Raw genomic sequence first — 24259 nt, 5'->3', positions numbered from 1 at the left:
GGCGGTTCTCGCTCGGTGTTGTCAGTTCTCTCGGGGCTGCTCTTAGAAATTGACCAAGGTAAGTTCAAAATAAACTTCTCTTTCTAAACACCTGTCTCGTGTTTTTATTTGTCATGTACAGCAATACACTGTCATACAGGTCTGTTGAATGCATTTGTACGCAACGTGGTTTGACAATAAAGTAGCCTAACAAGTAAATAGTTGTTAAAAATGTACCTTCATTAGTCAACATTTGGGGAAGGTAGTAAAAAGTTAATCAAAGATGTCCTAAGACATAATGGTAATGTTATGGATGTTACATGACTGTATTTATTATTACGTATGTATGTTTAAAACCAGCAGAATATACTATATATTTAACATGTCATGAACTTACTGTTCTTCAAAAAATTGCTCAATAAAAATTTCCTTAAGACAAGAATGGGTATTGTTTTGGTCTTTTTTTCTTTTTTTTTCCCTTTTTTTTGTCAAACTACTGTAGGTTTTAAGTTACTAGAGCAGATATAGGCTACCTATATCATTATATTGGTAGTCAGAGTTATTTTAATGACCCAAATCGAGTAAAATGTCTCCTACTCAAGTACTTTTTGCATGCAAAAGTCAAATTTACAGTTTTCAACAACAAAATTTTGTCTCGTAAAAATGACCAGTGGGGTGTGAGAAAAAAGTTAATGTCAAGTTATATATTATATATAAAAGAAGTGGAACAAGTTGTCATAATATTTAGTCATAATGCATTTTTCTGTACATTTCCATTAGACGTTTTTTTCTAAATCTATAATTGGTATTGCTCCCAGGTCAATCTGGACTTTGTCTAACGAAGGTGAGGTGTATCTGAAAGGAGATTGTCCTATGTTCACATTTCTACTTTTGTTTTGGGTTTGTTTTTTGTTTTCTTTGTCCTATGAAGTGCTGTCTTTTTCTTTCTGTATCACAATGACATGATCTGGCAACGAATCACAGTACAAGCCGCAAGAAAATGAAATAAATTAGCCGTAGCTTACATGAGGACGTCCATCCAGAGTACGCTGTTACATTGACAACATGAGTAAGTAATTTGACTGTCACTGAAGTGGTTACGAATTATTAGAAATTAAAAATCAAAGTTAATTTGTCTTTCTAGTCTGTACACTTTCGTTTTATTAAGTAGAGAATAGAAAATAAATATTTTAAATTAATGTAATGTGATGCTATGATTTACATGTTTCCGATTGGCTACTTCTACTTCATACTTAATGAGGGGGAGGGGCTTGCTGCTCAAACAATACACAGACTCTGACGTGAAGCAGCAGCAGCTCCGTGTTTCCTGTGTTTTTATTAACATTATTGTCCCTCATCAGGTATGAAATATTGAAATCGTTATCAAAATGTGTTGAATATACGTTAGAGATGTGAAAGCAACAAGTGTCATCTATTAAATTAACCTGATAGTGTATATTAATATATAAAAGAGTTCGTATTAACTGTATATATATACGCTCTGCACTGTAATTCCAACGGTAACATGATGATATGATGATTTAAATGCCAACTGTAGAAACGGTCAAGTGAATGTATATTATATGTATCAACATAACAACTAACAAAGGGAATATTGTTACAAAAGTAATTATAAAGTCACAAAGTGCTATTATTTTCCATAGTTGGTTACAATGTATATATAAAGAGAGATATATGTGTAGGTCGGTTATATGCCTTTGTGTGTGTTATAGAATAATTAAACTGTGAATAGTTTATTTAGGAAGAATCATATAATTACTTTATAGTAATTTATAGCAGTAATGTGCAAGGAATATGTATGTGATTATTTTGTGATATGTGTATATAATATCTGTGAAGATGTTTACATATGTTGTTCTACAATGTGAAAGTATACTTTTAAGTGCATTCATTCAAAAAACAATACACAGACTCTGACGTGAAGCAGCAGCAGCTCCGTGTTTCCTGTGTTTTTATTAACATTATTGTCCCTCATCATGCGGTGAGGGCGCTACATTTTGGAGGCACCGCTGGGATGGATGCAGTGTGGGTCGGCTTCGAGTGATGACAGTTGCCCTTCAGTGCCATTCATCTTCTTACTCAGCCTAGGAGATCAGTGAAGTGAGGGTGTCCACGGTCCCTGTTGTGTTCGGACAAAAGTGCATTCAATCTGAGATCAACTTACAGTATCAGGATTGCTGCAAGATTCCAGCCAGCTACGGACATTGCACACATACATTACACTGCACATTTCCAAAGACTGAGCAACCTATGGATTCCTTAGAGGACTTGAAGCTTGAGGTTATAGGAGCATTATATGCTCTCTCAAAAGGAAACCTTCTTGAATTATGTCACTTTCTGGAAGTTAAGTGTGAAAATGCTGTCAACAAAAGTCGTTCAGTACTCATTTCTTTGATTGTAAAACACATTGAGAGAGAGACATTAGAAGAGCTTGAAGATGCTGGTATGTCAGAGCTTTTGTGCTTAAAAGATAAAATTTGTGAAATTCAGTTGGGAAACAGTGATCCAGAAAAACAAACAACTCACACATCAAAAAGAGGGGCCTTAGACCAGGTAGCAGAAAACGTAGAGCAAGAAAGACTGCAAAAAGAAATTGACACGTTACAGTTAGCCCTGCAAAAGCTAATTGAACAAAAACAAGGAGCAGGTGATTACACGTACCATAACACTAGCACTCAACAACGCACAACCGAATCACAAAACCCTCTTGCATCCCACAGTATGAACACACAACAAGAAACAAGTACCTACCTAAATCAAGTGCCCTCTCGACCAGTTTTGTTTCCCTGGAATAGAGAATTTAAAATTTCAGGACAGATCGGTGAGCATGGACAGAAAGACAAACTGACTTTTTCAAGTTTGGCTCATCAAATTGAGCATGGACTGAGCAGAGGGGTTTCGGAACTTGAAATAGTGGATGCTGTAATCAGAGCGATAGCACCAGGCATGCAGCTGCGTAGCTATCTGGAAGGAAAACCAAATCTAACCTTGCCCATTTTGAGACGAATTCTCCGAGCACATTATCAGGAAAGAGGTGCAACAGAACTGTACAAGCAGCTAACATCAGAAGTTCAGAGCAGTAAGGAGAATCCACAAAGTTTTATTGTTCGGTGTCTTGATTTGAGACAAAAGATTCTGTTTGCTTCCCAGGAGGCAGAATCTACTTTGAAATATGACCCAAATCTTGTTCAGAGTATGTTTCTCCACACTGTCCTGACCGGCTTACAAAATGATAGCATTAGAAGTGACCTGCAACCTTACCTCACAAGAAATGAGGTGAGCGATGAACTTCTATTGGACAAGGTCAATGTTGCCTGTGCAAATGAAACAGAGCGTCAAAACAAGAAAAAGTATCTATCCCAACATCATCTCACTAAAGTAAATCCTGTACAAGTTAATGAAGTCGCTATTGAAAAAAAAGGAAAGACACAGTGTCACAGAAACACAGAGAAAGTTGAACCTGACCTTTTGAGTGAGTTAAAAGGAATGCGGTCTGACATGGCAATGTTGAAGGATCTCAGTGTAGAGGTGGCTCAAATTAAAGAATCCATACGACAGCCTCAGGTCATGCCCACACAGTCCTCCACCCATTTAAGGGATCCCATATGCATGCAACCTCCCCAGTCTACATACCACACTGCACGTTATCTGCAGCCCTATGACAGGTGAAGGGGAGCATATCAGCGACAACATTGGCTCCCTCCACAACAATACCACCCTCCTCCAACCCATCTAAGGAAATGTGTGGCATGTCAGCAGAGCGGATTAGATGTGCACTGTACCCACTGTTATAGATGTGGGAGTAGCGACCATTTTCTGGCAGGTTGCAGAGTGCGAAATCCAATAATGTACAGAGACCAGTCGTTAAACGAGACCGGGTCACGACCGCGGGACAGGGAGTGACCAGTGAAACATTGGAGTCCCCACAAAGCTGTGCACACTGTGGTGTAGTGCAGTGGTTCTCAAACTTTTTTCATCAAGTACCACCTCAGAAAAAAAATTGCCTCTTCAAGTACCACCAAAATGAGCAGTATTGAAATACAGTAGCATAGTAGGCCCAGTAAAGCAGCTACAACTTGGCACAGTTAAAAAAAACGTGGCAGATTAACTCAGAAATATAGGCTATGTGTCATATGTGGCATATTATATACATAATTTTTTATAAATTTTTAAATATATGTAGCATGTACATGACATATTTCATTCCTCCGCGTACCACTAGAAGGAAGCCCGCGTACCACTATTGGTACACGTACCACAGTTTGAGAACCACTGGTGTAGTGAATCCTGACTTAAATTTGCAACAATGTTCTGCCTGTAAGCAAACACTTTATTGCTCCAAAGCCTGTCAATGTCATCACTGGACAAAACATAAGAATCAATGCAAACAAGTTTCCAACCGTGATATGAATTCTGCCATGATTGAAAAGAAAACAAATGCAAAAGAATCTATTTGTGCTGATTTTGTTGGAAAGCAGTGTATTGTACCATGTTACATTCAAGGCCAGCTTGTTGATGCATTATGGGATACGGGATCACAAGTGTGCATAGTGGATGAAATGTGGAAAAATGAGTACTTGCCAAACATGAGGTTGAGGGATGTGACAGAGGTAATCGATGCACCTGAAAGTCTCCGTCTTGTGGCAGCAAATGGACAGGATATTCCTTACATGGGATGGGTGGAAGTGACTTTTGGTTTGACAGTAACTGAAACTGAAACAAAAGAACTTGTCATACCTGTGCTGGTGATGGAGGGCAGGCAGCTTTGTCGTCCTATTATTGGATTTAATGTGATTGAGCGAATTCTAAATGACAATAAATTACCCCGGCCAGTCACAAATGAATTTCTGAGAACAGTTCTCCCTAGTGTGGAAAGAGAGAAAGTACATGCTTTTATTAATCAAATCCACGAAGAAACCCCATGTGAATACCTTGTTAAAACAACAAAGGAAAATATTCAGGTGCCAAAACACACATCTGTACAAATAAAATGCAGGGTACAGTCTCGTCGAAAAAAAAAAGACACATTGCTTCTCTTTGAGCCTGATGTTAACCCACAATGGACAGAGGGGTTGGAGTTCTGTGAAACAGTAGTGACCCTACAGAAGCACATGTCCCCACACATCATCATCAGTGTACAAAACCCCACAGATCACGATTTAGTGCTAATGGGCAAGACAGTTATAGGAACAGTACAGCCAGTACAGTCTGTGTATCCAACAGCTGCGTTTGACAATAATGACTTACCATCACTGAGAATAAATGAAATAAAAATTGAAGCTGGCCACACCCCTGACAACACATGGGTTCCACCTGTAAACTTAAGTCATCTTAATGAGTCTGAAAAACAAATTGTTCAACAAATGTTAAAAGAGGAAGCGGCATCATTTTCCAAATCCGAAACTGACATAGGCAGCATTGAAAAACTGCAACTGTCCATCTCTTTGAAAGACACTACTCCAGTAGCACGTACTTACCAGTCAGTGCCTAAACCGCTCTACCAGGAAATGAAAGATTACCTGCATGATCTCATTGCACAAAAATGGATACAGAAATCAAATTCATCATATGCCTCACCTGTAGTGTGTGTCAGGAAAAAGGATGGCACCTTACGCTTGTGTATTGATTATAGAGAGTTGAACAGAAAAACACATCCTGATAGGCAGCCCATTCCCCGGGTACAAGATATAATGGACAGTCTGGGAGGGAACTCCTGGTTTTCACTCCTTGACCAAGGAAAAGCATACCATCAGGGTTTCATGGCCAAGGAAAGCAGACCACTAACTGCCTTTGTTACACCATGGGGTTTATATGAGTGGATTCGGGTACCTTTCGGACTGATGAATGCTCCTTCAGTGTTCCAACGCTGCATGGAGGAATGCCTGGAAGAGCTGAGAGACAATATCTGTGTTCCTTATCTGGATGATACCTTGGTTTTTAGCAAAACCTTTGAAAAACATGTAGAGGATGTGAGAAAGGTCTTGCAAAGATTAAGACAGTATGGGATAAAGTTAAAACCTATCAAATGTGAGTTGTTTAAGCGTGAAGTGCGGTACCTCGGGAGAATTGTGTCTGAGGAAGGAAGTAAAATGGATCCGGCTGACACAGCTGCCGTGGAAAGCCTAAAAGAGAAAAGACCTACCACAGTTGGACAACTGAGATCTGTCATGGGCCTGCTCAGTTACTATAGGCAATATATAAAGAACTTTTCAAAGATCGCAGGACCTTTGTATGACCTACTGAAACAAACAGAAACTAACAGAGAGGATTACAAAGAGAAAAGTCATCAAAAGTGGAAAGAAAAGAGTAGGGGATTGTCCTCCAAAACACAAATTATATGGACAGACAAACATCAAGAGATACTAGAGAGACTGATTGACTGTTTGGTTGAGCCACCTGTCCTTGCATTTCCTGATTTCTCACAGCCATTCATACTGCACACTGATGCATCAAATCAGGGACTTGGGGCTGTTTTATATCAAAAACAAAATGGAAAATTAAGAGTCATCGCTTATGGGTCTCGAACTTTGACAGCCGCAGAAAAGAAGTACCACCTCCACTCAGGCAAGCTGGAGTTTCTGGCCCTAAAGTGGGCTGTCAGCGAAAAGTTTAAGGATTATTTGTACTATGCGCCCACATTTACAGTGTACAGTGACAACAATCCTCTCACTTATGTCTTGACCAGTGCAAAGTTAAATGCAACAGGATGTAGATGGGTTGCAGAGCTCGCAGACTTCCATTTCACAATAAAATACCGTCCTGGAAAAGAAAACATAGATGCAGACAGTTTATCCCGTATGCCACTAGACATTGACACTATAATGGAGCAGTGTACAGAGGAACTTACATCTGATTGTGTTGAAGCAACTGTGCAGGCAATAGAAATGCAGGATTGTACAACGTCATGGACAGCCATGACCTCACTTAAAAACCCAGCAGAGTCTGTGGAGTCAAGCGAAAGATATTCAACTGATGAAATACGACAAGCACAAAGGGAAGATGCCCATATTGGGCCAGTATTACAATGCAAGTTGATTGGCGAAAAACCTTCTAGACACCAACTGAAAACATTTAGTATACAAAGTAAAAGTTTGCTACGCCAATGGGACAAACTTACTTACGGAGAGGATGAAATCCTTCGCAGAAAGACAGCTACCCGAACTCAGCTTGTGTTGCCAGAAAAATACAAAAATTGTGTCTTGCAAGAGTTGCATAGTAAAATGGGTCATCAGGGAGTGGAAAGGACCACATCCCTCATTACTGACAGGTTCTTCTGGCCAAAAATGCAGCGCGAGATTGAACATTTTGTGACCAAGTGTTGTAATTGTTTGAAACAGAAAAAGCCAAGTAAAGAAACAAGAGCACCACTCATGAATATTGTCACCACTCACCCATTTGAACTCGTTTCCATAGACTTTTTGCACCTTGACAAAAGCAAAGGAGGGTATGAATATGTCTTGGTTATAATGGATCACTTCACAAGGTTTGCTCAAGCTTACGCCACTACATCGAAATCCGCAAAAACTGTTGCTGAAAGGATTTTCAATGATTACGCACTGAAATTCGGATTCCCTGAAAGGATTCATCATGACCAGGGAGCTGAGTTTGAAAACCAGTTACTTTCTCAATTAAAGAAAAATTGTGGAATTGCAGGATCACGAACAACACCATACCACCCACAAGGAAATGGGCAAGTGGAACGTTTCAATCGGACATTGCTCCAGATGTTAAAGACTTTAACAGAAACACAAAAGTCCAACTGGAAGGAATCGTTAAACAAACTTACTTTTGCCTACAACAGTACACGATGTGAGGTAACTGGATTTTCACCATTTTATCTTCTGTTTGGGCGTTCGCCAAGATTACCTGTAGACTTGCTTTTTGGATTAATGTCAGAGGGAGGGACTGAGGACCACAAGGAATATGTAACAAAATGGAGTCAAAGAATGCAGGAAGCATATGAGATTGCAAAAGAGAACAGCAAAAAGGTTTCAGAGAGAAACAAAAAGAACTATGATGGAAAGGTCAGGAGCTCAGTGTTGCACCCAGGAGATCGTGTGTTGGTGAGAAATCTTACACCTAGGGGAGGCACAGGGAATTTACGAAGCCACTGGGAGGATCTGATACACACAGTTGTTCGACGATTAGGGGAAGAATGCCCAATTTATGAAGTGAGACCTGAGCAGGGTAAAGGAAGATCACGTGTTCTTCACCGAAACTTATTGATGCCCTGTGATTGCTTACCACTGGAGATTGAACCTGGAAAGAAAGCAAAATCAAAAGGACCATCAAAAAATCTAAAACCAGTAAAAAGGAACGAGCCAAAAGAGGATGAGGATGAAGATTGTCCTTATTACTATTACTTACCTGAAATCCAGCCTCAGAGCCTTGGGCAAGAGATTGTTGAACTCAGAGAGCAGAATGTATCTGAAGCTCAGTCAGAATTATCTAAAGGGGGAAACAGAAAGTTAGTAAATGAACACTTACCTTGTGACTTGTCTGGTGAACCTGAAAAAGAAAAAGAGCAAATCAGTGAACGGACAGAACAGGATCAGATAACAAATGTTTCAATGGACCTTGAGGATATGTCTCAACAAGAAGTTGATGTGTTAGAGGAGGAACAACCTGAAGAGGCACCAGAGAACATGCAAGAAGAATATACTACTTTGAGTGAAAGTAGCACAGAGGCAGAACAAGAAACCAGGTGGCCTCAAAGGGAAAGGAGACAACCAAGAACATTTACCTATGACTATTTGGGCACTCCAGCCTGTTATAATGTTGGACATACTAACACCACAGCTTTTCATCCCATGCCATATGAAATGCAGAATGTAACTCCGTGGACTTACCTTGTGCAGCAATATGAGCCAGTATATTCATACATATATTGAAAGATAGAGTTTGTGTAGGAAATGTGGGATTAGAAGAAGAAACAGACTAGGTAGTCTCAACTCGTACCCCTATTCATAATATGCAGAGCACACAAGTAATGAGACATACAACCACTAGACATTAATATCACATGATGACAAGAAATTATTCCGTTTTCGTGAGAGATAAACAGGAAAGTAATGTCGGGACGACATTTATTTTGATGGGGAGAGTGAAGTGGTTACGAATTATTAGAAATTAAAAATCAAAGTTAATTTGTCTTTCTAGTCTGTACACTTTCGTTTTATTAAGTAGAGAATAGAAAATAAATATTTTAAATTAATGTAATGTGATGCTATGATTTACATGTTTCCGATTGGCTACTTCTACTTCATACTTAATGAGGGGGAGGGGCTTGCTGCTCAAACAATACACAGACTCTGACGTGAAGCAGCAGCAGCTCCGTGTTTCCTGTGTTTTTATTAACATTATTGTCCCTCATCAGGTATGAAATATTGAAATCGTTATCAAAATGTGTTGAATATACGTTAGAGATGTGAAAGCAACAAGTGTCATCTATTAAATTAACCTGATAGTGTATATTAATATATAAAAGAGTTCGTATTAACTGTATATATATACGCTCTGCACTGTAATTCCAACGGTAACATGATGATATGATGATTTAAATGCCAACTGTAGAAACGGTCAAGTGAATGTATATTATATGTATCAACATAACAACTAACAAAGGGAATATTGTTACAAAAGTAATTATAAAGTCACAAAGTGCTATTATTTTCCATAGTTGGTTACAATGTATATATAAAGAGAGATATATGTGTAGGTCGGTTATATGCCTTTGTGTGTGTTATAGAATAATTAAACTGTGAATAGTTTATTTAGGAAGAATCATATAATTACTTTATAGTAATTTATAGCAGTAATGTGCAAGGAATATGTATGTGATTATTTTGTGATATGTGTATATAATATCTGTGAAGATGTTTACATATGTTGTTCTACAATGTGAAAGTATACTTTTAAGTGCATTCATTCAAAAAACAATACACAGACTCTGACGTGAAGCAGCAGCAGCTCCGTGTTTCCTGTGTTTTTATTAACATTATTGTCCCTCATCAGGCGGTGAGGGCGCTACATCTTATCCGTACACAATGACACAAGGACTTGTCATTCTGACGGCACTGACATGTTCATTGAGAGATGAACCAAGGACTTTAAGCAAGAGACTGGCCTTTGCAGGTAATCCATGCTGTTTGGCTATTTGTATGTGCTGTTTTGAGAAATGCACTCACTGCTCAGCAAATTTCAAATCTGAGAAGTTTACCAAAGCGACTGAAAAAAAAAAAACTGTAATACAACACAAGTTTATGCAAAGATGAAAAGTCTGCAAAGACAAAAGTGTGTATTTTTATTTGCACATATCACTTTATAAAAATAGTAGCGTATACATAATTCGGTTTTATATTTTTGGCTTAATATTTAATACTCGTTTTGATGTAACCATGTCTATAGTGGAATGGAACATCACAACCATGGTTTCTGCAGGTGTCAGTCACTATTTCAAATGTATGACTTTTTAAGTCTTTTCTTAAAACCATTGTGACCCCGACATTTCTCAGAGGTGGCTATAAATATACAAATGTTGCACACATAACAATAGGCCTATATAAACATGAGCATATTGCCAACACAAAGAGTGCAACAGTCTTAACAGTCATGGGCTATATAGTGTGTATAATCATTTATTCATTTCTTTAATTTAATATTAATAACCTAACCTCAAGGAGACTGGTGGACAGCATGTGTTCAGGACAAGTCCATTGGTTTAATTTTGGAGATCATCCTCAATGGTCAGTTGTGGCCTGTGTTCATTTTCAATTTGATTACCATAAAGGGGTCATAAAGTTTAACCTGGTGCTATAAGTTCAGTCTGTGCTGTTGATCTGACGTACAATCTAATCTAATACACAATTCTATGACAAAAATTAAGGGCCGATGGCTCTTTATTTGCATGCGATCCTTGCATGCATGAAATATTGCACATCATGACAAGTTTTGCTTGCTAACTGAAAACGTGCTAGATATAATGCAGTTTTTCATTCAGAATTGTGGTATTTTTAAAGTACTATCAAGTTTTCTAACTGGCGAGCGACATGATCTAGTGGGTCCGTCATCTTTGATGTGCGCGTTGGTGATTTCAGGAGGCGTGGCTTTGGACAGCAGGGGAGGGATTGTATTTGAAATATTATGCTAACCAGTTAGCATTTTGGCAGATCACCTAGTGCAGCTTTAACTGATGTCACACTAAAGCTCCGATCTGTCAGAAGTCAAACTGTGGCATTTAAATATGGTCAGTAGTAAAGTAGAACTTATTGTGGTATTTTCAGCATTTTTTGTTAGCATGATTTGGAGGGGCTCAAAAAAATAAGCCAATGTTGTTCTTGAAAGTATCTTTTTGACCTTTGAAAAAGTACATAGTTCATGGCATAAAGACACACTGAAGGGGAGGTTTTCACTCATCAAAACAACTAATTAAATAAAAGACACCAAACATCCCCTAAAAGGTAATTCAGGGTGACAATAACAGTTCAAGCATCTAAAAAATATTATTCCTTCATTTTCTTTTCGGCTTGGTCCCTTTATTATTACACGCCACCGTGGAATTAACCTGCCAACTTATCCAGCACAATTTTTACGCAGCGGATGACCTTCCGGCCGCAACCCATCTCTGGGAAACATCCACACACACACACTCAGTCACACTCATACACTACGGAAAACTTAGCCCACCCAATTCACCTGTACCGCATGTTTTTGGACTTGTGGGGGAAACCGGAGCACCCGGAGGAAAACCCACGCGAATGCAGGGAGAACATGCAAACTCCACACAGAAACGGTAGCTGACCCAGCTGAGGCTCGAACCAGTGACCTTTCTGCTGTGAGGCAACGGCACTACCTACTGCGTCACCTAAAAATATTATATGTATGGCAATTTTATATCCTAAATAGAGGGTCTCATCACTACAATTTATTTGTGTCTTTTTATTTTTGACAACCAAAGAGTGCTTAAACGGTCGGACGTCTATTTCAAGAGTTCACACTTAGCTGATAATCAATAAAGCGTATTTGGCATGCTGTCCCGGGAGAGAGCCCTGAGCTCGTAATATCCTCGAGCCCGGGGCTCCCTCCCGTTAGAAGGGCGAGAGGGGAATTCGAGGTCAGGTAGGTCTCGAGAACTCCCCTGCTGGTCACCGTGAGAAGTGTAAACTCAGGTTGTATTGGGTGATAATTTGTTTTAGTCGATTGCTATGGTTTATGTTTTTGGACGGTGGGAGGAAACCGGGGAACCCGGGGAAAACCCACGCGAACACGGGGAGAACATGCAAACTCCACACAGAAACACCAACCAGCCCGATGGGTTGGACTAGCGGTGTTCTTGCTGTGAGGCAACAGTGCTAGCCACTGGGCCACCGTGTCGCCCGATCAGAAAAAGTGGGAGGATGTAGGGGTGGAAGGGGGGGAGCTTCAAGACGAAGATAACTGGAGTGGAAAACTAAGGTTATTTATAATGCTTCCGTAATCATCTAATAGGGCTGATTACGGAGCTAACAAGGAGCCAGCCGTGTTGATTATAAGCACGTGATCCTCTCGAAATTAGTTTATGAATAAACCACACTTCAAGAGTTCACACTTAGCTGATAATCAATAAAGCGTATTTGGCATGCTGTCCCGGGAGAGAGCCCTGAGCTCGTAATATTCTCGAGCCCGGGGCTCCCTCCCGTTAGAAGGGCGAGAGGGGAATTCGAGGTCAGGTAGGTCTCGAGAACTCCCCAAAAGGCAAAGGTTTTCATCTCGGGACAGCAGCCGCGTATTGAAGTGCCCCCCAAAAGGCGAGAGGTCAGTGCCATATCCGGCTGCTGAATGTGAATTGAAGTGAGATAGGTTACTGCAGGAGAAAAGTTGAAACTGATTCTTAGGAGAGACTGGGGACTCTGTTGGAGTTGGGTTCGGGGAGGCAGGGTTGGGGAGCCTAACGGAAGAAAGGAGAGTAGCAGAGGGATTTGGTGCTAGAAATAGGAAAAGTAGCGGAGTAACTCGACGCTGAAAGAAGAAAAGTAGCGGAGGAACTCAACGCTGGGAAAGGGGAATGTAGTGGGTAGGGGAGAGGGGTTGTAGAGGGGGTGGAGAGAAGAGCGGAAGCATTCGACGCTGGAAGGAAGTAAAGAGGATGCGGAGGAACTCAACGCTGGGAAGAAGAGAGCATGAGATGCGGCGGAACTCGACGCTGGAAAGGTAAAGAAAAGAAACCTATGGGGATCAGAGCTCGGGGTCAACTCCGTGGGAGTTAGAGCTGTAGGATTGGACTACTACAGGAGTCTGGGAAGGGAGGGAGAGGTGGAGACTCCTGTAGGTGGTGGGCTGAGCAGGACTCCGGGGGAGTCAGAACGTGGGAAGACTCCTTGGGAGTCAGATTGGTGAGTGATGTTTTTGAAATATAGAAAGAGTAGCGGAGGAACTCAATGCTGAAAATAGTAAAGTAGCGGAGAAACTCAACGCTGAAGAAAGAAAGTAGCGGAGAAACTCAACGCTGAAAGGGGGATTGGGAGTTAAGGGTGGGGAGAGGAGAGAAGTTGTAAGAGGGGGGAGAGGAAAGAGCGGAAGCATTCGACGCTGGAAGGAAGAGAAAGAGATGCGGAGGAACTCAACGCTAGGGAATATAGGACAGGAGATGCGGAGGAACTCAACGCTAGAAGGTAGGAAAGATGCGTATTTGGCCGGGGCGAGAGAGAGAGGGGAGGGGGGACTCCGTGGGAGTCTTAGCTCTTGGGGTAACTCCGTGGGAGTTAGAGCTGAAAGATTAGGCTCCTACAGGAGTCTAAATGGGGAGGGGGTGGTGGAGACTCCTATAGGAGGTGGGCTAGGCAGGACTCCGGGGGAGTCTAAGCTTAGACTGGAAAGGTAAGAGTAGCAAAATACTCAACACTAGAAGGAAGTGATAGTAGCGGAGCAACTCGACGCTGAAAAAGAAGAGAAGCGGAGAAACTCGACGCTGGAAAGGGGGTAGGGAGTAAAAGATATTGAGGAGGTGGGGGGAGAGTGGGAGGGGATGGAGGAAAGAGCGGAAGCATTCGATGCTTGAAGGAAGGAAAGGAGGTGCGGAGGAACTCAACGCTTTAGAACATAGAATAGGAGATGCGGAGGAACTCAACGCTAGAAAACAAGAAAGTTGTCGATTGTGGGGGGGGGGGGGGGGGGGTTTGGGGTAATTGATTGACTCCGGGGGAGTCAGGCCTTGAATGGTGATACTTAGGCTGAAGAGATGAGAGTAGCAGAAGAACAACACTAGAAGGAAGAGATAGTAGCGGAGCAACTCGACGCTGAAAAGAGAAAAGTAGCGGAGAAACTCGACGCTGGAAAGGGGTAGGGAGTAAAAGATGTTGAGGTGGTGGGGGGAGAGTGGGAGGGGATGGAGGAAAGAGCGGAAGCATTCGACGCTTGAAGGAAGGAATGGAGGTGCGGAGGAACTCAACGCTAGAAAGGAGAAGGAGGTGCGGAGAAACTCGACGCAGGAAGGAAGTGAATACTGAAAAGATTTTATACTGGTAGCCTTGGGGAAAAAAGTTTTGCTCCTGTTGGGGTCGGGGTTCAGGCACTCTTGGCAGAGAGATAGGGGGAGATTATTTGCTGAACTGGGAGCGCTGAAAGAGGTGGGGGGATGGGGGGGGGGCGGGTTGGGGAACAGGCAGAATTAAATTTCTGTCCTTGTATTCAAGATAGTGGATGTCGTGAGTGCGAGCTGTGAGGATGAATTGATATCCTCTCCAAATGTATACATGCATCACGCTGAGGCTGTTACGTGTAATTGAGCTAGACGATAATAACGAGTAAACGCTTTTATGGAGGCGTTTAAACTGTTGTGACGTGTCAATAGTGGTATGTTGAATGGAAGTGTATGTGAGCTCAGGCAGAGCGTCACTGCTGGGACAGTGAAGCGGGGGGGAAAAGAAGCTCTGCAGCTTCTCTGCTGTTGCAGAGGTGTGGTGGAAGTCAATGTCGGGAGGCGGGTACGCTTTCCCGAAAATGTATAACTGCTGTGCAGTGTTGGGGAGTGGGAAGGAAAGGAGCTGCGCTGTGACAGTGGTGCAATGGGAGAATAAGGCTTGGCTGAGCATCTCTGCTGTTGCAGGTACGGTGGTAGTCAGTATTGGAGCATTATAGGTGCTCCCACAAAAATATTAAATATCAGAAGGGATGTGTGGAGATGAAAGTAAGTAGGGGCTCAGGTAGAGTGTCACTGCGGTTGTTGTGATGCTATGGTGAGTGTAGCTCAGCGGAGCGCTACTGCTATTGGATAGGTGCAGTAGTGATCGGTATTGGAGAGTTTTGAATGCTCTCGCAAGAATATTAAATACTGTTAGTAGTGATATGTAGAGAGGAAGTGAATAAGGGCTTAGCTACAGGTGCAATGGGTGAGTATGGCACAGTGGAGCGGTTCTGCTGCTGCAGAGAATCAGTATGGAGACAATGTGTGCTCCTGCAGAAGCATTTACTGCTGTATTAGTGCAGGGCAGTGTGACGAGTGTTATTGGACTTGTAAGTGTATAGAGCTTGCTTAGAGCATCCCTGCTGCAGTAATAGAAAAATTTAGGCAACCCCTAAATAAGTTGGAACTGTGGTGAGTGAAAATGTATGGGTGTATGGGATAGTTTAAGTTGTGCTTACACTTAAAACATTTGAATTGTGTGAGTGGGTGAAGGGATGTCGAAAATGTATATAGGACATGCTTTGCATAAATAATCGGTTTGCTTGCTTAATGGAGAGAGATAGTGTTCCTCCAGTCAGATCAGATATGGTGAGGTGGATTGTGGGATTGCAACTGATGGTAATTCAGAGAATCTCAAAACCCGAAGACTAGTGTGAATATGGCATTATGGATGTGGGCTGTATGATTGGAAATGCATCCTTGTGTAGATTGTGATTGCATTTGGAATGGATGTGGAGTGTAATAGGTTGGATGAAGGTCAGCTTCTGGGCCGGCTGTCCTAATGTCTGGAATGAGAAACAAGAAAAAATCAGAAATTTAATTTACAACATGATACATGTATAGCAGACATGACAAAATTGTTTAAGCTGATATCTAATGCAAGGCATCTTAATAAGAGCATGGACAATTGTGAGCTTCGTTGTCGCAGTCTGCGAGGATGATCGAGGTGGGCATTTGTTCCCCCACAGGATAGCAGGTGGATGCAGAGCTGGGGATATGGGGTGTAGCTTGTCTGGTGGTCCTAGAAATTCTTCTTGAAGATTTATTTAAATGTCCTATTCATGCAGTCAAGCGAAAAGTTAGTTTCTTTACCATTTTCACCTCCAGCCGGCGTGCCATTATAAGTTATATATGGCACTGTATATGCAAGTATGGGTCATTGACGTATTACGATTGGACTTTTGTGTTAAATTCTCACTGGTTGGGTAGTAGTCTTTACAGAAGTTAAATGCTATCAGATCTGGCAGAGGTTTTTTATTTATTTTATTTATTTATTATTTTATTATTATTTTATTATTATTATTATTAATTCATTCATTTATTATTATTAGTCAATTTATTTATTTATTATATCAAATCCCAACATCAAACGCTTATTTCACTACTTAGTGGAAACTGTATGAATGGAATGTTTGTTATGGGCTTTACTTAATTTGTTTAAATACATGTTAGGAATCTTAACTTCTAAAATTCTTAATCTTAACTTAATTTGCAAGCATGTCTGTCTCAGTTCATTCACGAGTCTTTAATGGCTGGGTTCATTCATGAATTGTTGAGAGGGCGGAACCATATCGAGTTTTAAAAGCGCATTGGATGAGGGCGCTGCTCCTTCGCTATTGGCTTGATGGGGCGTCAATCAAGATCGGAGGCCAAGTTTGTTTACCAGTGTTGTGTGAAGACCAATGGTGAAGACACTGCGGCACACCAGCGACTAGTTTGGATGATAACAGCGCGGTCCATCGACGTATCAATATGTCGTGGATTAATGTTGTGATCTTTGCAGTGATTTACTTATGGATTTGTGGACGGGCTTGAAGGGTGAGTTCTTATGAATCTTCTAATCACGCAAGTCTTGTTTTTAAAAGATTTGTAAATAGGTTTAGTCTTTGATGGAGATTAGTTGTTTCCGCGATGCTTCCCCTTAAAAGCGTACTATACGTTACCGAGGGTGCACCGCTAGGAAGCAGTGAGTTAGGCTTTTGCGATGTTTTGGATCGTCGACGCCTAGAGAGTTTAGGTGGAGTTGTGGACTGCGTTTGCGTGAGGCAGTTTGAAGTGGAGATGGAAGAGCTGGTGGGCAGCACCGGCGTTTTTGCGGGAATTCAGGCTCGATTTTGGCGAGGCTGCGGCTGAATTCTCAGGGAGAGTGGAGCTCTGGCTGGAGTTGTTGTTGTTGTTTGTTGTTGTTGTTGTTGTTGTTGTTGTTGTTGTTGTGTGTTCTTCCGTATCGATAGGTTAAATGGTGCGATGCTGGAGCGTTTTGTAGCGGGAAGCGAGCTTCAAGACGAAGATAACTGGAGTGGAAAACTAAGGTTATTTATAATGCTTTCGTAATCATCTAATAGGGCTGATTACGGAGCTAACAAGGAGCCAGCCGTGTTGATTATAAGCACGTGATCCTCTCGAAATTAGTTTATGAATAAACCACACAAAGAGAGAGACGCTTGCTTAGCATGGCACAAGGTCCATTAGACCTTGTTTTATTGGATTTGGCAACCAAAGTATTGAGTCCCTAAAGAGATAGTTCACCCTAAAAATGAAAATGCACTCACCATTTACTGACCTACATGCATGTAGTTCTACACGTTTATTCATACGTTTGCATTACTGAGAGCAGGAGAGAGACCGGCTGCACTAGTAGGCAGTGACGTTATCTTCATAATATTGTTTAATTAGCATAAATGATTAGCAAATGAATCTGTCTCGTCAGCCTTTACAAGTGAAGGAATTATCTACACACAATCTGAATTCCCAATTAGAATAATACTACAAACTATATAATACTATTCATGAAAACACCTAAATATCAGACTAATCCAAATGCCCAACACGAGCGAGCTGCGCTCCAGACCAGATCAGCTCGATGACGTATAATGTCTCCGACGCCGCCTGTAGTCCCATTTAGCAACTTGATAGCAAGCGTCTTTTTAAAGAAGCATAACCCATTAAAAAAGTCAAGAGTGTGCTGTAAGTGATGTGTTTTATGTCGTAGAACAAAACGTGAAAGTATTTTGAGTTTGTGTTTGCCACGAACCTTATTTAAGCGATTTTACTAAAACCCCATCGAGAAAACCCATTGACTTTGGGACGAAGGAACCGGAACTGCTAAAATTCTAACTCGCTTCCGGGTTTTTGCATACAAATTGACGTCATAGTTCCTCCACTCAATTAGGAGTAGGCTAGCCTCAACAAGACTGACTGCTCATTTAGTCGACATCTAGGCCTATTGAACTACGTGCTTTAGCATAGGCCAACGAACTGCAGTACAGACACCAATTCTCACTTAAGCTCATTTCAGGTTATGATTAGACCTGTCCAGTTTCATCTGAAACGCATCCCAGATGACCTTCTGAAGTGGTTTGAGCGATCGGATGGATATCTGATCAGAACAAAAAAAAAAAAAACAAACGAATGAAGTGAGCAAACAGCCTCAAAAACACAGACGTGACAGGAATATATATTGAATATAAATATATTATATTCATTATTTGATTAATATATAATATTCAATTACATAAAATAATTAAAAGGACAAATGCTGGACCTTTTGGCAACACTTTTTCAGTTTAGGTCATAGTATTAACAAACAATTAAACTAACACTACTAGCATAATAAACTAACTAGCTGTTTGTTAATAATTAGTAAGGTACTAATTGGGTTTACGTTTAGGTTAGGGCTAGGCATGCCCCCACCCCGGCTACGGGCATGATGTAGTGGAGTAGCAAGTAACATGCTATTAGGTTATGTGACCGCTAGATGACGATCTTGGATAATAAGAAGCTTACCACCACTAGGAGTTTGTCAGAGTCATTGGTCTTTAATTATAATCATCTGTCTCCCTATTCTACTGCATCCCAGAATAACACACGGCACCAAAAAAAAAAAAATGTAAAAATATATATTCAGTATATTTAATATGTTTTTGTCCGCAACTCGCCGTCACGCCGTGACGGAGATTCCCGAGCCTGTTTGGTCCAATGGGAGGCGTGCTCTCCTCAGCGCTCACCATGACAACGAGACTCCCAGCAGTGACGTCGCCATGTAAACATTTGCATATGCATTCCTATAAAGCACGGCGGTTCTCGCTCGGTGTTGTCAGTTCTCTCGGGGCTGCTCTTAGAAATTGACCAAGGTAAGTTCAAAATAAACTTCTCTTTCTAAACACCTGTCTCGTGTTTTTATTTGTCATGTACAGCAATACACTGTCATACAGGTCTGTTGAATGCATTTGTACGCAACGTGGTTTGACAATAAAGTAGCCTAACAAGTAAATAGTTGTTAAAAATGTACCTTCATTAGTCAACATTTGGGGAAGGTAGTAAAAAGTTAATCAAAGATGTCCTAAGACATAATGGTAATGTTATGGATGTTACATGACTGTATTTATTATTACGTATGTATGTTTAAAACCAGCAGAATATACTATATATTTAACATGTCATGAACTTACTGTTCTTCAAAAAATTGCTCAATAAAAATTTCCTTAAGACAAGAATGGGTATTGTTTTGGTCTTTTTTTCTTTTTTTTCCCTTTTTTTTGTCAAACTACTGTAGGTTTTAAGTTACTACAGCAGATATAGGCTACCTATATCATTATATTGGTAGTCAGAGTTATTTTAATGACCCAAATCGAGTAAAATGTCTCCTACTCAAGTACTTTTTGCGTGCAAAAGTCAAATTTACAGTTTTCAACAACAAAATTTTGTCTCGTAAAAATGACCAGTGGGGTGTGAGAAAAAAGTTAATGTCAAGTTATATATTATATATAAAAGAAGTGGAACAAGTTGTCATAATATTTAGTCATAATGCATTTTTCTGTACATTTCCATTAGACGTTTTTTTCTAAATCTATAATTGGTAAATTGCTCCCAGGTCAATCTGGACTTTGTATAACGAAGGTGAGGTGTATCTGAAAGGAGATTGTCCTATGTTCACATTTCTACTTTTGTTTTGGGTTTGTTTTTTGTTTTCTTTGTCCTATGAAGTGCTGTCTTTTTCTTTCTGTATCACAATGACATGATCTGGCAACGAATCACAGTACAAGCCGCAAAAAAATGAAATAAATTAGCCGTAGCTTACATAAGGACGTCCATCCAGAGTACGCTGTTACATTGACAACATGAGTAAGTAATTTGACTGTCTTATCCGTACACAATGACACAAGGACTTGTCATTCTGACGGCACTGACATGTTCATTGAGAGATGAACCAAGGACTTTAAGCAAGAGACTGGCCTTTGCAGGTAATCCATGCTGTTTGGCTATTTGTATGTGCTGTTTTGAGAAATGCACTCACTGCTCAGCAAATTTCAAATCTGAGAAGTTTACCAAAGCGACTGAAAAAAAAAAAACTGTAATACAACACAAGTTTATGCAAAGATGAAAAGTCTGCAAAGACAAAAGTGTGTATTTTTATTTGCACATATCACTTTATAAAAATAGTAGCGTATACATAATTCGGTTTTATATTTTTGGCTTAATATTTAATACTCGTTTTGATGTAACCATGTCTATAGTGGAATGGAACATCACAACCATGGTTTCTGCAGGTGTCAGTCACTATTTCAAATGTATGACTTTTTAAGTCTTTTCTTAAAACCATTGTGACCCCGACATTTCTCAAAGGTGGCTATAAATATACAAATGTTGCACACATAACAATAGGCCTATATAAACATGAGCATATTGCCAACACAAAGAGTGCAACAGTCTTAACAGTCATGGGCTATATAGTGTGTATAATCATTTATTCATTTCTTTAATTTAATATTAATAACCTAACCTCAAGGAGACTGGTGGACAGCATGTGTTCAGGACAAGTCCATTGGTTTAATTTTGGAGATCATCCTCAATGGTCAGTTGTGGCCTGTGTTCATTTTCAATTTGATTACCATAAAGGGGTCATAAAGTTTAACCTGGTGCTATAAGTTCAGTCTGTGCTGTTGATCTGACGTACAATCTAATCTAATACACAATTCTATGACAAAAATTAAGGGCCGATGGCTCTTTATTTGCATGCGATCCTTGCATATTGCACATCATGACAAGTTTTGCTTGCTAACTGAAAACGTGCTAGATATAATGCAGTTTTTCGTTCAGAATTGTGGTATTTTTAAAGTACTATCAAGTTTTCTAACTGGCGAGCGACATGATCTAGTGCAGGGGTTTTCAAACTGGGGTCTGCGGCCCCCTGGGGGGCCGCCAGATGGCGCTAGGGGGGCCGCAAAGAAATTTTAGATCAATGAGCCCACATGGATGTATTTTGTGTCCCGCATCATTCTGAAGGTTAATATATTTTTATTATAATTTGAGCTCAGAAGTACTGCAAAAATGAAGCTTTTTTCATTCTGCATTTATGTCATTTAAATGCAGTTGACATTTTCGTGACACAGGAAAAGAAGCGCAGCGGCCCGCCTCCGTGGACGGGGACTTTTATTGAATAAGCGCTTCTGGCCAGGCGCTTCCTGACTGTGATTTTTGGCGCTTGTCTGCCGCACCTGACGGCGTTTACCTTTCACTTACGCTTACCTCTTTTACGCTTAACAACTAAATGAATGCTCAGGTTTGACTGACTATATTTCAGTTAAAATACATGATCAATAAGAACATTATCGGTGGCTGAAAGCACTACCCTGTTTATGGCTTGCGTTCCTAAGTAACCGAGGTGCTGCGGAGTACGCGCCTCTCTGCGCAGGCTTCACTCATAGGGAACAAATAGCATTTTAAAGACACGGCACAACATTGCACCTCGTCCACAGCGCGACAGGCTTTTAAACTTTGCATTGTACAAATATCAGACGGTCCTCTTTGCAGCATGGCAAACAAACATATTAAAATTGTAAAGCAAAAAGTGCTGCAGTAACAATGAATGGAGCTGTCATCACATCAGCGAGTGCTCAGTTTCACTCCTGTTACACTAATGACAGCTGGATGAGCTCTGCAGTGGACCTCTTACTCACATTGGTTCATAACTGGATGATTAAAAAAACTAAATTGTATACACACTGAGTAAAAGCACTATAGCCTTTAAAAATTATAATGTATCTGTTTGTGTTATGTTATAGGGCTAATAATTATTAAATATTAAAATGTATTAGTGCTCTGTATCTAATGGAGCTCAACATATCTGATCAAATTTTAATACTCTGAATATAAATGCATTTTGTTCCACTTTTTCCCATATTTGTTTGTGTAACTAATTTAAATGTAATGTTCAGTATTATTATTAATAGAACAAACTGGTATGAACATTTTAAAGTCAGCAAAGCTTCTAAAATTATGCAAAGTAAAACTTGTGGCTCTTTGAACTTGAATACCCAATTCTAGATTGCATTTAGGAAATTATTTTTTATCAGAGTAAGTCAGGATTGTCGACCTGAGTAAATTATGTGCACAAAAAAAAGGAATAAAAATAAACAAAACACACTGAACCACTACAGCCTCTATTGTAGTATTGCTAGTTACAACAGTACAGTTAACTGTTAACAGGCTGATGAATGACAAAACTCTTTAAAACTTTAAAGCTTTAAATCTTTAGATACATTTAGACTCTCAGCTGTAAGGGTAAATACAGAAGTCTAGCTGTGCATAGGCTGAAAAAAAGCATAAAAATGGCATAAAAACTGTGTAAACGTGACGACTTGTACACAAAATATGGCTTGATGGAATAATTCAGTGAGAGCAAACCACAATGAGTACTGCGCATCAAGATTTGATCAATAGATTGAAGCACTAAAACCATGTCAACTCAACTAACATCTTACAAAAATTAATCCAGATAATGAATAATATAAATTTATTGAATAATATATAATGATATAAATGTATTGAATAATACAATAAAAAAAAATTAAGTACAGTTGTTAATTTGAGGGGGTGGCGTCATTTTTATTTTTGGGGGGTCCCCAAAAGAATTCGCCCTACACAAAGGGGCCCTCAGCTGAAAAGGTTTGAAAACCCCTGCTCTATATCAGGGGTTCCCAAACTTTTCAGCCCGCGCCCCCAAAATAACAATGCCAGTGACTCGCGACCCCCAATATCCTCTGAGGGGGTTATAAATACAGAAACCTTGCATAAAATGACGCAGACACACCAATTAAATTTGTGTCAGTGCTGTAAATGTGCCAGAAAGTATAACCTGATGTTATAAAATCAAAATGCAGCTGACACTATTGCTGCCTTTAATATAATGTAATTACCCCAGGGGTCGCAATCCAATAGAACTAGTAACTATAAGCTACTATAGTAACTATATAGTATATAGTAACTATAAATGACTATTTTTATTTTCAGTATAGTTATGGATAAAATATGTTAATTCTAATGGTTTAATAAAAATAAATAGATTTTTGGAAATTACCAGGCGACCCCCCTTCATTGCCCCGCGACCCCTCGGGGGGTCCCGACCCCCACTTTGAGAACCACTGCTCTATATAGTTATAATAGTCACACACAGGCCCGGCGCCAGGAAGTCAAAACTGAGGGGGCACTTTAAATCCATAGGGAGGCACTAGACCTGGTGACTGATTTTGGTCTCTTGTTTCTTTCATTTAGGCTATTTATTCACATTTATTATTACTTTGCATTACTGCCTAAGTTACTGACCTAAGGCAGTAATATAGGCTACGTTTTAATAGTAATAACAATATGCAGTTTCGCTATTACGAATTTTATTAACGATAGTAATAGCTACTTACTGCTTATTAATGCAGACGGATGATGGCTTCAGTGCCAAACGAGCGCTTTAAATCTTATGTTATTCTCCTTATTTCCGTTTTATTTTAAATAACAGGCCTATGAATGTTTAAAGTTTTAGGTAAAGACGTCAAATTATGCCCACACATGCAAGCTGACCCACGATGACTACTTAACTGGTAAATAAATATAGTGAAATCAGCTTAACCGAGTCATCCCGCTTCACGTAGCATATTATCCAACCAACATCAGTGTTAGGGAAAAGCTAAATGTTACAATCTAATGTCATTTAAAACAATTACTTAGTTTCATTTTAATGCATTAGTGTAGACAGAAAAATATACCTAAAAAAGATACCAAAATTCACATGTTATTACCGTGAAAATTGGGTAAATTTCGGCACGG

General features: G+C 40.1%; 1 protein-coding gene and 1 long non-coding RNA gene across 2 annotated transcripts in view; one reads left to right on the top strand and one right to left on the bottom strand.

Annotated features, from left to right (window-relative positions):
• Positions 1-1979: 1979 nt before the first annotated feature.
• LOC141379853 (uncharacterized) lies at positions 1980-3583 on the bottom strand. The gene is made up of 5 exons (XR_015520322.1): positions 3466-3583; positions 3262-3314; positions 2752-2786; positions 2527-2580; positions 1980-2119 (listed from the first exon to the last, which is right to left on the bottom strand). It is a non-coding gene; the product is annotated as an uncharacterized LOC141379853 (long non-coding RNA).
• A 15672-nt stretch (positions 3584-19255) lies between these two features.
• Positions 19256-24259, top strand: part of c6.1 (complement component 6, duplicate 1) — a 47720-nt gene continuing 42716 nt past the window's right edge. The window contains exon 1 of the mRNA XM_087301202.1: positions 19256-19293. The gene's annotated coding sequence lies outside the window, so the exon portion shown is untranslated. The remainder of the gene's footprint in view (positions 19294-24259) is intronic.

This window comes from Danio rerio, chromosome 21 (genome assembly GCF_052040795.2).
Source record: "Danio rerio strain M-AB ecotype USA chromosome 21, GRCz13ab, whole genome shotgun sequence".
Lineage (NCBI taxonomy): Eukaryota > Metazoa > Chordata > Actinopteri > Cypriniformes > Danionidae > Danio > Danio rerio.
This window is presented reverse-complemented; position numbering and strand designations above follow the sequence as displayed.